Genomic DNA, 17564 nt, shown 5'->3' on the forward strand with positions numbered 1-17564 from the left:
ATATTCAACTTTAGTAAAATCTCAGGATACAAAATCAATGTGCAAAAATCACAAACATTCCTATACATCAATAATAGACAAACACCCAAATAATGAGTGAACTCTCTTACAAGGGATGGGAAGGGTCTCTTCAAGGACAAGTACAAACTTCTACTAAAGAAAATAAGAGAGGACACAAACAAATGGAAAAACATTCTGTGCTCATGGATAGGGAAAATCAATATCATGAAAATGGCCATGCTGCCCAAAGTAATTTATAGATTCAGTGCTATCCTCATCAAGCTACCATTGACTTTCCTCACAGAATTGGAAAAAAATGTTAAATTTCACATGGAATCAAAAAGGAGTCTGCATAGCCAAGACATTCCTAAACAAAAAGAATAAAGCTGGAGGCATTACACTACCTCACTTCAAACTATACTACAAGGCTACAGTAATCAAAAACAGCATGGTACTTGTACCAAAACATATATGTAGACCAGTGGAATGGAACAGATTCCTCAGAAATAACACCACATATCTATAAGCATGTGATCTTTAACAAATCTGACAAAAGCAAGCAATGGGGAAAGGATTCCCTATTTAATACATGGCATTGGGAAAACTGGCTAGCCATAGGCAGAAAGCTGAAACTGGATCCTTCTCTTATATTTTATACAAAAATTAAGTCAAGATGGATTAAAGATTTAAATGTAAGGTGAGTCTTTGGATCTATGTCATTAGGTATTTCTCTTAATACTATCTCTCTCCTCTCCCCTCACCACCCTGCCAACCCTTCCCTTTTGGTGTTTTAGTTTTGCCCATGCCTATGTCTTGAATGTTATTGCCTAGGTTTTCTTCTAGGGTTTTATGGTTTTAAATCTTACATTTAAATCTTTAATCCATCTTGACTTAATTTTTGTATAAAATATAAGAAGCATCATTCTCAGCAAACTGACACAAGAGCAGAAAATCAAACACCGCATGTTCTCACTCATAGGCGTGTGTTGAACAATGAGAACACATGGACACAGGAAGGGGAGCACTACACGCTGGGGTCCGTTGGAGGGAAATGGGGGAGGGACGGGGAGGTGGGGAGGTGGGAAGAGGTAGCATGGGGAGAAATGACAGATACAAGTGAGGGGAAGGAAGGCAACAAACCACACTGCCATGTGTGTACCTATGCAACAATCTTGCATGTTCTTCACATGTACCCCCAAACCTAAAATGCAATAAAAAAAAAAGAGAAACACCTAATGTAGATGACAGGGTAATGTATGCAGCAAACCACTATGACATCTGTATATGTATGTAACAAACCTGCACATTCTGCACATGTACTCCAGAACTTAAAGTATAATTTAAAAAAATAAAATAAATTCTGGAAAAGAAAAAAGAAATAACAAAAAAACTGAAAAATTTTTTTTTGCTTAGCTTCAATATGACAGGTGGTCATTGTTTGAATTTGTGTGACAAAATTGAGCTTTTAAGAAAGTATTTGACAATTGTGTTCTTTGTATATTTTTCTACAGAGTTCATATAGTTTGTATTTTTGTTTAAAATACTTTCTATTCTTCTCAATGAAACTTTTCCCCAGAATAAGCTTATACTCTTGTCTCACAGATATCAGACTTGGCTGTGTGACTACTATGGCCAATGAAATGCATGTGGATATGAAATGTGGGACTTTTAAGAAAGGTTTAAAAAACCTTGTATAATTCACCAACTTTTCTCTGCCACAAGATTAGTAATGTCCTAGACAGAGGCTGCTCTTTCAGCTAGAATTTTAAAGGGTAGATGACAGACAGCAGGGCCACAGGTGATCTGATAAAGACATGTAGCCTGAGAAGTAAATAAACATCTGTGGTGATAAACTGCAAATATTTTCAGGCTTTTTAAAAATTCTAGTATAATTTAGTGTAAGTTAACTGATAGAGGAGTGATCAGCAACTATTTAATTAATTAGCAATAGCTATTTTATACTAGATATATTTACCATTGTTTTTTGTGTATGTTACAATTTTCAGCGTTTTGTATGTATTTTAATCGGTTTGCTATATTTTATAGTTCTTGTTATTCATTATGTACTTTTAAAATGTTTTACAATGTTGATATAGTCAAATCTCTCCATCATTTTTATTAGTTTGTGGCTTTTATGCCATATTTAGGGGAAAAAAAACCTTTCCCCAAACCATAATTTTTAAAATCCTTATCAACATTTACTTTTAATACCTCTGGATTTTTATTTTATATATTTAAAGTATTCCTGGTGGAAGGTGATTGGATCATGAGGGCAGTTTCTCCCATGCTGTTCTCGTAATAGTGAGGGAGTTTTTATGGGATCTGATGGTTGTGAAGTGTGGCAATTTCCTTTTACTCCCTCTTTTTCTCTTTATTGCCACTATGTGAAAAAGGAGCTTGCTTCTGGTTTGCCTTCTGCCATAATTATAACTTTCCTGAGGCCTCCACAGCCATACAGAGCTGTGAGTCAATAAAAACTCTTTGTTGCCGGGCGCAGTGGCTCACACCTGTAATCCCAGCACTTTGGGAGGCCAAGGCGGGTGGATCACGAGGTCAAGAGATTAAGACCATCTTGGTCAACATGGTGAAACCCCGTCTCTACTAAAAATACAAAAAATTAGCTGGGCATGGTGGCACGTGCCTGTAATCCCAGCTACTCAGGAGTCTGAGGCAGGAGAATTGCCTCAACCCAGGAGGCAGAGGTTGCGGTGAACCGAGATCCTGCCATTGCACTCCGGTCTGGGTAACAAGAGGGAAACTCGGTCTCAAAAAAGCCAAAACAAAACAAAACAAAAACCTCTTTGTTTTATAAATTACCCAGTCTCAGGTAGTATCTGTATAGCAGTACAAAAATGGACTAATACGTTCTGTCCCAGGGTTCTGTCAGACTATTTCTGTACTTATATCAGTTACCATGGATTTATGTTTAAATATTTGGTAGGGCTGTCCCTCATTATTTACTTTTTTAAGAATTAAACTATTATTTTTAACTGTTTCATTTACGAAGATGATATTTAAAAATATTTAATTACATAAAAATAGAATCTTTATATGTCATTCCACTGCTTAAAATACTCAGGCCTTTCTTCTTTATTATACCTATTGTAACTTCTCACAACAACCCCTGTGAGAAATTGGAATACATAAGGAAGTGAGCTTTGAATTTCCAGTGGTGCTAATGGAAACTCTAATGTCATAATTGGAACCCATTTCTTACTTCCTGAGTACCCCAAAATGTATAGTCTATTCCACAAGGTGAATAACCCTCAAGGTTTCCTGATTTCATCTAGTTGTGGGGAAAGGAGCAAGTGAAGCAAATAAATGCTCCAATCCTAGTCCCATAGACCAAGTTGAATCTCCCACACGTTATGACCCTGTAAACATAAAATTAAGCACAAAAAACTAGGTGGTAATCTAGGCTAGTGGTTTTGATATCACTTTATTCTTCAAACAAAATTACGTGTAGATACTCAATAGATTTTAAAAATGAGACACTATTTAAATGAGTTGTCTGTGCCACTTTCACTGAAACCCTAGCACTCCATGAAACACAATTTGACAACTCAATATTCTGCAACCTCCCCCAGAGATCTTGATTTTAATCTATATGTTTAGCAAATCCCATCATCCCATCCCTTTGCCATATGGTCTTTTATTTTTTCTAGTGAGAATTCCCAGCCCCTCAGAGATCTGCCTCCTTCCAACTTCTTAAATGTCTCAAGACGGGGCCAGCCATATCTATTTTATTAGTGGCAACTAAGGGGTAAGACTGCTTTCCTTAGGATCACTGATGAGTGATGTCAGCTAAAGCAGAATATCAGGTACTCTACATATGAAACCTTCCTGAGCAGAAGGGTGTGGTGTCATCTCACCCAGGTGGCTTTGTTTACACTGTGAGGGGAAAACTGCCTTTTACTCTTATATAATGTTTTTCTTTGTCTTATTTAATTTTTGTTGTTTTAAAGTCTGATTTTTTTTCTAAAATAAGAATGATAACACCTGCTTTTTTTCTATTTTCCACTTTCTTGAAAGATTTTTCTTCGTCCCTTTACTTTGAGGCTTTTGGTGTCATAACCTCCCAATTTTCTCTTCTAGTCTTCTCTCACTCTCTTTTTCTCTCTCTTGTCATGGATATTTCTTCAATATTTTTCTTTTGGTGGCAGTATTGCTCCACTGATAAAGCCATCTCTTCCTCCCACCCTTTGTTTTTGAAGAACACCTACAGTTGCAACAAGTATATTTCACTTGACAAGAATGTCCTTCATCTGCATCTGGGGTTTGCGTCTAGGGACATTTCCTGGAACTTACCTCTAATAATTCTCTTCCCAGGCTTTCTTGATTACACGGGAAAAGAAGATCAGACAGATCCCATGATCTCCTTTCTATTTATTTTCTTCATAATATTTTCTTTTTAATAACATTTCTATGGCTGTAAAATATACACCAATCATTATACAAAATTTAAAAACCACAGAAAATGTTAAAGACAAAAATAAACATCATCATTTATTCCATAAACAAGAGAGAGCACTACCATTAAAAGTGCTTTCTCTTGTTTATGGAATAAATGATGATGTTAAAAGTTTAAAGTAATATCCACAGTGCCTACAAGATGTTAAATTAGATTTAGCTTAAAGCTGTCTCCTTACATATTTAGGTTTGGCCTAAAAGTTTTTCTGTACATTGTCGTTATGAACTATAACAAGTGGAGGTATAAAGAGACAGCAGTCTACTCTTGTGCAAGTCAGTGAGTTTTGGCCAACCAAATGTAGCCAACTGTTTAAACTTTATTCAAATAAGGAAAAAGCCGACCTTTAACCAATCTAGTTGTTTCTGTACCTCACTTCCATTTTCTGTGTGTCGCTTTCTTTTTCTATCCATAAATCTTCTTCCATCTGTGGCTGCACTGCAACCTCAGAGCCTACTCTGGCTCAGAAGGCTGTCCAATTTGTGAATCATCCATTGCTCAATTAAATATTTTTCCATTTAATTTAACTGAGATTTTCTTTTATCAGAGATATGTAAAGGAAATATTATTGAGCTAAAAAGAGAGATAAATAATAGCTGGAGACTTCAACACCCCAATTTCAGCATTGGACACACCGTCTAGATAGAAAATCAATTGAAAAAATCAGACTTAGTCTCAACTATAAACCAAATGGATGTAATAGATGCTTACAGAACATTTTATCCAATGGCTGCACAATACACATTCTTTTATTCAGCACATAAATTATTCTCAAGAATAGACTACACATTAGATCACAAAACAAGTCTAAAAACATTCAAAAAATGAAGTAATATCAAATATCTTACTACAAGGAAATAAAACTAGATATTAATAACAGGAAGCATTTTGGAAACTATACAAATACATGGAAATTAAACAATATGCTCCAGAATGACATGTGGATCAATGACGAAATTAAGACAGAAACTGAAAAGTTTCTTGAAACATTTGATAATGGAAACACAACATACGAAACTTATGGGATACAGCAAAAGTAGTACTAAGATACAAGTTTGTAGCTATAAGTGTCTACATCAAACAAGAGGAAAATGTTCAAATAAACAATATAACAATGCATCTTTCTTTTTTTTATTATTATACTTTAAGTTCTGGGGTACACATGCAGAATATAAAACTTACCAAAGTTGAACCAGGAAGAAATTCAGAACTTTAACAGATCAATAACAAGTAACAAGATCAAAGCCATGATAAAATTCCCCCAGTAAAGAAAAGCCCAGGACTTAAAGCTTCACTGCTGATTTCTACCAAACACTTAAAGAAGAACTAATACTAACCCTACTCAACCACTTCCAAAAGAATAGAGAAAGAAGGAATACTTCCAAACTCATTCCACAAGTTCATTGTTACCCAGATACCAAAACCAGACAAAGACACATAAAAAAGAAACAGGAAAACAACAGGCCAATATCTCTAATCAATATTGATGCAAAAACACTCAACAAAATGTTAGCAAACTGCATTCAACAATACTTAGAAAGGTGATCCATTATGACCAAGTTGGGTTTATCCACGGGATACAATGGTGATTCAACATATAAAAATAAAATAGTGTGATACAAATGAAGGATAAAAACCATATGATCATTACAATTAATACCAAAAAGCATTTGATAAAATTTAACATTTCTTTATGAGAAAACCCCTCAAAAACTGGAGATAAAAAATATATATCATCATAATTAAAGCCTCTATATAACAGATCCACAACTAGTGTCATACTGAATAAGGAAAAACTGAAAGCCTTTCCTCAAAAATCTGGAGCATGACAAGGATGCTCACTGTCACCACTATTATTCAACATCGTACAGGAAGTCCTAGCTAGAGCAATTAGGCAAGAGAAAGATATAAAGGTCATCCAAATTGGAAAAATAATGAAGTCCAATAATCCTTGTTTGCAGACGATATAGCTCATATTTGGGAAAACCTAAAGCCTGAAAAAAAAAAAAACTATTAGAACTGATAAAAAAAATTCAGTAAAGTTGCAGGATGTAAAATCACCATACAAAAATCAGTACTTCTATATGAGAACAATGAACAATCTAAATAAGAAATTCAAAAAATAATTCCAATTACAATAGCTATATATAACATTAAACAACCAGCAATTTACCAAAGCAGTGAAGGTTCTCTATAATAAAAACTATAAAACACCATTACAGAAGTTGAAGAAAATATCAAATATGAAAAAATGTTTTATGTTTAAGAATTGAAATAATCAATATTGTTAAAATTTCTGTTCTACTCAGAGCAACCTGTATATTCAGTGCAATCCCTATCAAAATATCAAAGACATTCTTCACAGAAATAGAAAAAAATAATCCTAAAATTTATACAGAACCACAAAAGACCCAAAATAGCCAAAGTTATCCTAATCAGAAAGAACAAAACTGAATGAATCACACAAACTGACTTCAAATTATACTACAAAGGTGTAGTAACCAAAATAGTATAGTATTAGCATAAAATCAGGCATATAGACCAATGGAAGAGAATAGAGAACCCAGAAACAAATTCAGTCACTTACAGTGAACTCATTTTAAATGAAGGTGCCAAGAACATACGCTACAAAACAGAGACTCTTCAATAAATGATGCTGGAGAAACTGGAGTCTTGACCCTTTTCTTTCACCATATACAAAAATCAAATCAAAATTGATTAAAGATGCAAATCTAAAATTTCAATCTATGAAAATACTACAAGAAAATATTACGGAAAACCTCCAGGACATTGGTCTGAACAGAGATTTCTTGAGCTATGCTCCACAAATACAAGCAGCCAAAACAAAGATGGACAAATGCGATCACATCAAGTTCATCAATTTCTGCACAGGAAGAATAGAAGCAACAGAGTAAAAAATCAACCCACTGAATGAAAAAAAAAAAAAAAAAAAAAAACAACTATTTGCAAACTACCCATCTGGCAGGGGAACAATAACCAGAATATATAAAAAGCTCAAACAACTCTATGGAAAAGAGTTTAATAATCTGATTTTAAAAATGGGTAAGAGATTTGAGTATGTCTCAAAAGAAGACATTTACATGGAAACAAACATATGAAAAGGTGCTCAACATCATTGATTGTCAGAGAAATACAAATCAAAACTACAGTGATATATTACCTTACCCCAGTTAAAATGGCTTATATCCAACAGATAGGCAAAAACAAGTGCTGGATAAGATGTAGAGGAAAGAAAACCCTGTGCACTGTCAGTGGAAATGTATATTAGCACAACCACTATGTAGAACAGTTTATAGGTTCCTCAAAAAATTACAAATTGAAATACCATATAATCCAGCAATTCTGGGGCTAACATCCAAAAGAAAGAAAATTAGTGTATCAAAAATATATCTACATTTCTGTTTGTTGCAGAACTACGTACAATAGCTAAGATTTGGAAGCAACTTAAGTGTCCATCAACAGGCAAGTGGACAAAGAAAATATGGTACATATACACAATGGAGTACTATTTAGTCATAAAAAATGAGATCCAGCCATTGCAACAATATGGATGAAACTGGAGATCATTATGTTAAGTGAAATATGCCAGAGAAAGACAAACATCACATGTTACTACTTATTTATGGAATCTAATTTAAAAAAATGAATTAATGGGCATAGAGAGTAAAAGAATGGTTACCAGAGGCTGGCAAGGGTACTGGAGGGGCTGGAAGAGAGTGGGGATAGTAAATGTGTCCAAAAATTTTGTTAGAATGAATGTATAAGACCTACTGTTTGATAGCACAACTGAGTGACTACAGTAAATAATAGCTTAATTGTACATTTTAAGATAACTTAAAAATAATAATTGGTTTGTTTGTAATTCAAAGTACAGTACAGCTAGTGCTCCACTTATGACCACGATTGGTTCCAACAGACGGGTCGTAACACAATTTGGTCGTAAGTTGAGTAGGCTATATGTACAGTACTGTGAAATGATGTTATAAAAATATTTAAGTCATATTTCATCATAATTTTCTTTCATTATTGTTATATATCATAATTTTCTTTGTTCATTTTATGCCATTTGTATCATCTCTACACCATTTTGTTTCTTATTTTTACATTCATCAGGTTTAAGTAAAACACTACATTGCCAGTACAACTGGTTTAATATTTGCAAAACATACAAAATTACAAAATACAGGTGCATACAAAAATACAAAATACACGTGTAAAAAATACCATGGGAAACATTTTCCCAATTGCAAAACATATCAAAATATATAAACATGTACAAAACACAAATTGCTGTACCAAGTCTGGGATAACAGTTGAAATGGTGCACGCAGAGATGGTGGTTCTGCCGGAAGCTGGTCCACACTGTCATATGCCCAGCTGGGCAACGTTTGTGCTGCCAGACATGGAGCAGTCATGGCTAGCAATTGTGGTCGTAAAGTCAAATGGTGGTAAGTTGCATAGGTTGTAAGTCGATCAATACCTGTGTAAATTCTTGAGGTGATGTATATCCCATTCTCCATGATGTTCTTATCTCACATTGCATGCCTGAATCAAAACATCTTATGTACCCCATAAATATATACACCAACTATGTACCCACAAAAATTAAATGTAATAAAAAATAAAACAACAATGTCTCATGATAAAAACTTATTGGCTGTGAAAATCCAGTCTTACAAAACAAACAAACTAAAAATAGCTAAGCACGGTGGTGTGCACCTGTAACCCCAGCTATTCAGGAGGCTGAGACAGGAGAATCCCTTGAACCTGGGAGGCAGAGGTCCCAATGAGCAGAGATCATGCCACTGCACACCAGTCTAGGCAACAAAAGTGAGACTCTGTCTCAAAAAAAAAAAAAAAAATTCTTGTTAAATTAGATGTAAAAAGAGCATACCTCTGTTTCCTCTAAGAAGTGGACAAGTATGCTCAATTTCACCAGTCTCATTCTGCATAGTACTGGAAGTCCTAGCCAAAGCAATAAGATAAGTAAATAAAGGGCATTCAAATTGGGAAAGAGGAAGGCAAAAGATTTCTCTTTGAAGATGACTTGCTTTTATATATAGAAAAACCTAAAGACCCCATCCAAATTCCCTTATAACGAATAAACAAATTCAGTGAAGTGGCAGGATAGAGAATCGACATACAAAAATCAGTAGGGTTTCTACATAACAATAATAAATCAGCTAACAAAGATATCATGAAAGCAGTCCCATTTACAACAGCTATGAAATAATAAAATACCTATGAATAAGGTTAAACAAGGAGGTGAAATATTTCTACAATAAAAATTTTAAAACATAGGTGAAAGAAATTGAAGAGGACATAAACAAATGTAAAGTCATTCTATGACCATGAATCAGAAGATTTAATATTATTAAAATAGCCATACTACACAGAGAAATCTACAGATTTAATGCAATTCCTATAAAAACACTGAGGAAAATTCTCTCATAAATAGGAAAACCATTCTAAAATTTATATGGAACCACAGAAGAACCCAAATAGCCAAAGCAATAATAGAAATTCCATTTGACCCAGCAATCCCATCACTGGGCATATATCCAAAGGATTCTAAATTGTTCTATTATAAAGACACATGCACATGTATGTTCACTGAGGTACTGTTTACAATAACAAAGACCTGGAACCAACCCAAATGCCCATCAATGTTAGACAGGACAAGGAAAATGTGGCACATATACAACATGTAATACTATGTAACCATAAAAAACGATGAGTTCATGTCTTTGTAAGACATAGACGAATCAGGAAACCATCATTCTCAGCAAACTAACACAAGAACAGAAAATTAAACACCACATGTTCTCAATCATAGGCTGGTGTTGAACAATGAGAACACATGGACACAGGGAGGAGAGCATCACACACTAGAGTCTGTTGGCGGAGAATACAGGAGGGACAGCAGGGAGTATGGAGGTTGGGGATGGATAACATAGGGAAAAATGCCAGATATAGGTGATGGGAGGATGGAGGCAGCAAATCACATTGCCATCTATGTACCTATGCAACAATCCTGCATGTTCTGCACATGTACCCCAGAACCTAAAGTGCAATAATATATATAGATATATACGTATATGAAAAAAGAAAGAAAGCTAGATGAATCAAACTATCTAACTTTATAAGATATCACTATGTAATAGTAAGTAAATAGCATGGTATTGGTATAAAAACAGACACATAGATCAATGGAAAAGAATAGAGAATTCAGAAATTAATCCACACATTTATAGCCAGTTCATTTTCAACAAAGGTGCCAAGAACATACACTGGGAAAAGAATATCCTCTTCAATAAATGGTTCTGGGAAAATTGGATATTCATATGCACAATAATGCAACTAGATCATTGTCTCCTATCAAATTAAATTTAAATAAAAAACTAAAACATAAGACCAAAACCATAAAACTACTAGAAAAAACCACTGAAAAAAAGGCTTCTTGATGTTAGTCTACACTCCCACCAACAGTGTAAAAGTGTTCCTATTTCTCCTCATCCTCTCCAGCATCTGTGGTCTCCAGATTTTTTAATGATCGCCATTCTAACTGGTGTGAAATTGTATCTCAATGTGGTTTTGATTTGCATTTCTCTAACGACCAGTGATGATGAGCATTTTTTCATGTTTGTTGGCCTCCTGTATGTCTTCTTTTGTAAAGTGTCTGTTCATATCCTTCGCCCATTTTTGAATGGGCTTGTTTATTTTTTCCTTGTAAATCTGTTTCAGTTCTTTGTAAATTCTGGATATCAGCCCCTTGTCAGATGGGTAGACTGCAAAAATTTTTTCCCATTCTGTTGGTTGCTGATTAACTCTACTGACTGTTTCTTTTGCTGTGCAGAAGCTGTGGAGTTTGATTAGGTCCCATTTGTCTATTTTGGCTTTTGTTGCCATTGCTTTTGGAGTTTTGGTCATGAATTCCTTGCCTACGCCTATGTCCTGAATGGTTTTGCCTAGATTTTCTTCTAGGGTTTTTATGGTGTTAGGTCTGATGTTTAATTATTTAATCCATCTGGAGTTAATTTTGGTGTAAGGTGTCAGGAAGGGGTCCTATTTCTGCTTTGTGCACATGGCTAGCCAGTTTTCCCAACACCATTTATTAAACAGGGAATCCTTTCCCCATTGCTTGGTTTTGTCAGGTTTGTTGAAGATTGGATGGTTGTAGATATGTTGTATTTCCTCTGAGGCCTCTGTTCTGTTCCATTGGTCTATATCTCTGTTTTGATACCAGTACCATGCTGTTTTGATTACTGTAGCCTTGTAGTATAGTTTGAAGTCCAGTAGTGTGATGCCTCCTGCTTTGTTCTTTTTGCTTAGAATTGACTTGGCTATGCGGGCTCTCTTTTGGTTTCATATGAAATTTAAGGTGGTATTTTCCAGTTCTGTGAAGAAGGTCATTGATCGTTTGATGGGAATAGTGTTGAATTTGTAAATTACTTTGGGCAGTATGGCCATTTTCACGATGTTGATCCTTCCTAACCATGAACATGGAATGTTTCTCCATCTGTTTGTGTCCTCTCTTATTTCATTAAGCAGTGGCTTGTAGTTCTCCTTGAAGAGGTCCTTTACGTTCCTTGTTAGTTCCATTGTGGAAGACAGTGTGGCGATTCCTCAAGGACCTAAAAATGGAAATCCCATTTGACCCAACAATCCCATTCCTGGGTATATATCTAAAGGATTATAAATCATTCTACTATAAGGACACATGCACACAAATGTTCATTGCAGCACTGTTTACAATAGCAATGACCTGGAACCAAACCTAATGCCCATCTATGATAGACTGGATAGGGAAAATGTGGTAGATATACACCATGGAATATTGCACAGCCATCAAAAACGATGAGTTCACGTCCTTTGTAGGGACATGGATGAACCTGGAAACCATCATTCTCAGCAAACTGACACAAGAGCAGAAAATCAAACACCGCATGTTCTCACTCATGGGCGGGTGTTGAACAATGAGAACACATGGACACAGGAAAGGGACCACTACTTGCTGGGGTCCATTGGGGGGAAATGGGGGAGGGATGGGGAGGTGGGAAGAGGTAGCATGGGGAGAAATGACAGATACAGGTGAGGGGAAGGAAGGCAGCAAACCACACTGCCATGTGTGTACCTATGCAACAATCTTGCATGTTCTTCACATGTACCCCCAAACCTAAAATGCAATTTAAAAAAATCAAAAGCACAAGAAACAAAACCAGAAATATATAAATAAGATTATATCAAAACAAAAACCTTCTGTACAGCAAGGAAAACAATCGACAGAGTGAGAGACAACCTGTAGAATGGGAGAAGATATTTGCAAACTATTCATCCAACAAGAACCTTATAGCCAGGCTATACAAAGAACTCAATTCAATAACTAAAAAATATGATTAAAAATAGCCAAAAGATCTGAATAGACGTTTTTTCTTAAGAAGATAAACAAATGGCCAAATGTATGAAAAATGATCATCACTAATCATCAGGAAAATGCCAATGAAAACTACAGTTAGACATCATCTTATCCCATTTAGAATGTCTATTATCAAAAGCACAAAAAATAAATGCTGAGGAAGATGTATACAAAAGAAAACTTATGCACTGTTTGTGGGTGTATTAGACAATTTTGGGTTACTATGAAAGCATACCTAAGGCTGGATAATTTATAAACAAAATTATTTGACATATTGTTCTGCAGGCTACACAAGCATGGAACCAGCATCTGAAGCTTTTGGTGAGACCTCAGGGAGCTTTTAGTCATAGAAGAAGGTGGACAGGGAGCCAGCATGCCACACAGTGAGAAAGGGAGCGAGGGAAATGCCTGGCTCTTTTAAACAACCAGCTGTCTTGTGAAGTGATAAAGTGAGAACCCACTCATTACCATGAGGACAGCACCAAGGCATTCACGAGGGATACAACCACAAGACCAAATCACCTCTTGCCAAGCTGCATTTCTAACATTGGGTATCACATTTCAACAGGAGATTTGGAGTGGATAAACATCCAAACCATATCAGTAAGAATGTGACTTTATCCAGCCACTATGAAAAATAGTACAGATGTTTCTCAAAAAACTAACAATAGAAGTACATTACAGTGCAGTAATTCCACTACTGGGTATTAATTCAAAGGAAAGGATGTTAATATATGCTTATTGCAGTTTATGCACAATAGGCAAGATATAGATGCAATATAAATATCAAGTGAAGAATAGGTAAAGGAAACATGGTATATATACACAATGAAATATTATTCACCCATAAAAAGAATAAAATTCTGTCATTCACAGCAAGATAACAAACCTGTAAGACATTATGTTCAATGAGAATTATACACGCCCATCAATGATAGACTAGATAAAGAAAACATGGTATATATACACCGTGGAATATTATGTAGTCATAAAAAGAGCAAGATCAAGTTCTTTGCAGGGACATGGGTGAACTAAAGTCCGTTGTGCTCGGCAAACTAACACAGGAGGAGAAAAACAAATACTGAGTGTTCTCCCTTATAAGTGGAAACCAAATGGTGAGAACACAGACACATAAAGGAGAACAACACACACCAAAACCTTTTGGAAGATGGAGGGTGAGAGAAGGAGATAATCAGGAAGAGTAACTAACGGGCACTATACCTAGACAATGAAATAATCTGTGCAACAAACCCCCATGACACAAGTTTACCTATGTAACAAACCTGTACTTGTATCCCTGAGCTTAAAATAAAATTTAAAAAAAGAATCATAAATACCATAAATTCTCATCCATATATGGAAGTTAAAAAGAATTGAGTTCATAGTATAGAGTAGAATTGTTATTAGAAGGTAGAAATAATTGAGAGAGGAAAGGATAAGAATAGGTTAATTAACATATACAAAGTGACAGTTAGATGGGAAGAAAAAGTTTTAATGTTCTGTAGCACTGTAAGGTAAATACAGTTAACAAAAATTTAGTGTATGTTTTCAAAAAGCTAGAAGAGAGTATTTTCAATGGTCACAACAGAAAGAAGTGATAAAAGTTCAAGGTGATGGATATGCCATTATCCTGATTTGATCCTTACACATTATATATTATACATGTATCAAAATATCACTCTGTATCCCATAAATAGGCACAGTTATTAGATGTCAGCTAAAAATAAAAGAAAAATATTGCATGACATTTGATTGATAGGTTTGCTTTATTGCTTTGGTCTGGAACTGAACTCACAAGTCTTAGAGGCACATTTTTATTAGCTGCCAGGTGCCTGGCACCTGGGACTGGCATAGCTAATGAGAAAATTTAATCCACTCTAGGTAAGCTGAGGGAGTTTGCTTGGGATTTTTTCCCCCCTGGTTTAATACCCCAAAAGTTATCTAAAAGTTACCAAGCATCCTGCCTCCAACTCCACCAGTTATAAGGATCCACCTGGTCTTCCATCCCTCTTGAATGTCCAGGTCATGAATTTCCAATCATATAACCATACCTAGATAGCCACCTCAGACAGACATGGAAGAATAGCTATTAAAGGAAGCATAGGATGCCACTAATGCCATAGCCAATTGTGATACCTGGGATGAGTTTAACCTAGAAGAATAGCCAAGGGACTTCAAATATCACTTAAGTAGTGACCCAGAATGCATCAGAGAATTCCAAATATGCAAATGAATACCAAATCACTTCAGTCCCTGGTCCACTTCTCAGTTCCAGCTCTAACTCAGCCTTCCTGTACTTTTAAATTGGTGCAGAATCCATCACTCCTAGATCATAGCTGATATATATTCAGAGCATCTGTTACTAAGAACAGGTTCTCCTTGACATATGGTTTTATTTCCTGGTAAACCCATTGTATAAGCCCACTGTAAACTAGAAGCATTATATCAAAAAATTTATTTAATACATTGAACCAACCAAACACCATAGCTTAACCTAACCTACCTTAAACCTACCTTAAATGTGCTCAGAACACTTACGTTAGCCTACCCTTGGGGAAAGCCATTGAAAGCAGAATGTATTTTAAAATAAAGTGTTAAATATCTCATACAATTTATTAAACATTTTGCTGAAAGTAAAACACAGAATGTTTTGTTTTTTTTTTTTTTTTTTTTTTTTTTTTTTTTTTGAGTTTCGCTCTTGTTACCCAGGCTGGAGTGCAATGGCCCGATCTCGGCTCACTGCAACCTCCACCTCCTGGGTTCAGGCAATTCTCCTGCCTCAGCCTCCTGAGTAGCTGGGATTACAGGCACGCGCCACCATGCCCAGCTGATTTTTTTGTATTTTTAGTAGAGACGGGGTTTCACCATGTTGACCAGGATGGTCTCTATCTCTTGACCTCGTGATCCACCCGCCTTGGCCTCCCAAAGTGCTGGGATTACAGGCGTGAGCCACCACGCCCGGCAGAACATAGAATGGTTTTATAAGTACTGTAAGTTTCTACTGAATGTGTATCACTTGCACACTATTGTAAAGTAAAAAAAAAAACCATCATAAATCAAATCATTGTAAGTCAGGAACCAACTATATATTTCGGGAAAGTCTCTTCATCTCTTCATATCATACTTGCCTGAAAAGCAGGCCATTATTTATTGAACTCCTATCTCTCTTCCTATTATTCCTTCAAATAAGCTCAATGATTCTTCGTGTTTTAGGTATATTGACCACTGACAACTAGATGAAGGAAAGAAAAATAGCAAATATGGGCACTGACAAAAGTTTAAGCTTCTGAAAAAATTACAAATATGCTAGTTTAGTTCTCCTGAATGCTTTTCTATCAATGTCATTGAAAATTTCATTGCACATTATTGATTTTTTTCCCTCAAACTTTCACCCTGTCTCAGGTCCTCATTTTCTCTCTTGATAATATAGACTTTTTTTTTTTTTTTTTTTTTTTTTCAGGAAGATCCACATCTCTAGGCATTAAGTCTGAGGAGGCAGTAAAGCATGATGATTTAAAAGACATGCTTACATACTGATCTCAGTTTAAATTCCAGCTTAGTCATTTAATGCCTATGTGAATTTGTACAATACACTTCTCAATTTGTGTACCTGTAAAACACATAGAGTAGATTATACTACTTTTACATTTCCTTATATGTGTCATATTTGGCAGTGTGAACTGGTTTTATCAAGAAAGTCTGAAATGTCAGAAATGGAGAGTAGTCCACAAAAGCATTAAAAAAAAAAGTGTTGGAGAAAATGCAAAAAAACCTCTTCATTACATTACCCATATCATCTGACCTCCACCGCCTTCTTGATTTGCTTCTCCCATTATTTATTATTCTATTTTTCTCAAATGTTTTATTTTTGAACAAATATGCAAATATAAGAATGCTAAAGATAATAAATATAAAAACTGAGAGCTAACACAGACCCCAATGTGTAAGGAAAGGAAAGTGTTGAGGTAGATGAAGCCTGAAAAGAGTCTTGAAGTTTCAAAATCTGGCTTCAGTTTCTCCAAGAGTTTATAAATTCTTTTCAGGCAAAGCTTTAAGTTAGTCCCAGGACACAGGCTCATCTAAGTGAGCATATATGCCAGAGAAGTAATGTGGGTGTGGTACTGGACATCTGACAAATATGATGAAAGGGTGGGATAAGCTATATTTTCTTCCTTCTGAAACCATCATAGCCAATCTACCTCTCTCAGGAGCAGATCAAGGCAAAGCACTTTACTTGGGATGCATTAGTCAGGGTAGGCCAGTGACTTCAATAAACAAAATTTTGATAGATTAAAACAATAAAATTTTATTTTAAACACATCATAGTACCATGTGTGTAGGCCGGGTGAGCATTCTCTGCCATCATCTTTAGTTGATTCATAGAACATGAAAGGGACAATAGGAACTTCATCAACACATGATCTAGGATAACCAAGTACCACAGAAGAATCTGGGCCAGGCACATCAAGAAATTCTGTCCTCAGATTATAAAAATAAATGGTTGCCTTCAATACTGGGGGCAAACAAAATATTTCCCTTTATCATTATTCTGGGGATTCCCTTTGACTTTTTCATGCGTTGGATTCTAGTTTCCTGTATTCTATGCCTTTCTCTTTTATTAGTATTTACTACCTAATTTTGCTAGGGTACATCTTCCAG

At 35.5% G+C, this 17564-nt stretch overlaps 1 long non-coding RNA gene across 1 annotated transcript in view; it reads right to left on the reverse strand.

Annotated features, from left to right (window-relative positions):
• Positions 1 to 4307: 4307 nt before the first annotated feature.
• Positions 4308 to 17564, reverse strand: part of LOC101050906 (uncharacterized) — a 176863-nt gene continuing 163606 nt past the window's right edge. The window contains exon 3 of the long non-coding RNA XR_167075.4: positions 4308 to 4429. This is a non-coding gene — a long non-coding RNA (uncharacterized LOC101050906). The remainder of the gene's footprint in view (positions 4430 to 17564) is intronic.

This window comes from Saimiri boliviensis, chromosome X (assembly GCF_048565385.1).
Source record: "Saimiri boliviensis isolate mSaiBol1 chromosome X, mSaiBol1.pri, whole genome shotgun sequence".
In the NCBI taxonomy this organism is placed as follows: domain Eukaryota; kingdom Metazoa; phylum Chordata; class Mammalia; order Primates; family Cebidae; genus Saimiri; species Saimiri boliviensis.